The sequence below is a fragment of the Salvelinus fontinalis genome, unplaced genomic scaffold (genome assembly GCF_029448725.1).
Source record: "Salvelinus fontinalis isolate EN_2023a unplaced genomic scaffold, ASM2944872v1 scaffold_1665, whole genome shotgun sequence".
NCBI lineage: Eukaryota > Metazoa > Chordata > Actinopteri > Salmoniformes > Salmonidae > Salvelinus > Salvelinus fontinalis.
This window is the reverse complement of record NW_026601874.1, coordinates 8,890-10,000: the sequence shown is the minus strand read 5'-3', so window position 1 is coordinate 10,000 and position 1,111 is coordinate 8,890.

Here is a 1,111-nt window from a genome sequence, read left to right as displayed (position 1 = left end):
GAGGTCCCAGAGGAGAGGTTAGACTACCACTGTTCTATAACATGGAACGGCTGGGGGTCCCAGAGGAGAGGTTAGACTACCACTGTTCTATAACATGGAACGGCTGGGGGTCCCAGAGGTTAGACTACCACTGTTCTATAACATGGAACGGCTGGGGGTCCCAGAGGAGAGGTTAGACTACCACTGTTCTATAACATGGAACGGCTGGGGGTCCCAGAGGAGAGGTTAGACTACCACTGTTCTATAACATGGAACGGCTGGGGGTCCCAGAGGTTAGACTACCACTGTTCTATGACATGGAACGGCTGGAGGTCCCAGAGGAGAGGTTAGACTACCACTGTTCTATAACATGGAGCGGCTGGGGGTCCTAGAGGTTATACTACCACTGTTCTATAACATGGAACGGCTGGAGGTCCCAGAGGAGAGGTTAGACTACCACTGCTCTATAACATGGAACGGCTGGGGGTCCCAGAGGTTAGACTACCACTGTTCTATAACATGGAACGGCTGGAGGTCCCAGAGGAGAGGTTAGACTACCACTGTTCTATAACATGGAACGGCTGGAGGTCCCAGAGGAGAGGTTAGACTACCACTGTTCTATAACATGGAACGGCTGGGGGTCCCAGAGGTTAGACTACCACTGTTCTATAACATGGAACGGCTGGAGGTCCCCAGAGGTTAGACTACCACTGTTCTATAACATGGAACGGCTGGAGGTCCCAGAGGTTAGACTACCACTGTTCTATAACATGGAACGGCTGGGGGTCCCAGAGGAGAGGTTAGACTACCACTGTTCTATAACATGGAACGGCTGGGGGTCCCAGAGGTTAGACTACCACTGTTCTATAACATGGAACGGCTGGAGGTCCCAGAGGAGAGGTTAGACTACCACTGTTCTATAACATGGAACGGCTGGAGGTCCCAGAGTAGAGGTTAGACTACCACTGTTCTATAACATGGAACGGCTGGAGGTCCCAGAGGTTAGACTACCACTGTTCTATAACATGGAACGGCTGGAGGTCCCAGAGGTTAGACTACCACTGTTCTATAACATGGAACGGCTGGGGGTCCCAGAGGAGAGGTTAGACTACCACTGTTCTATAACATGGAA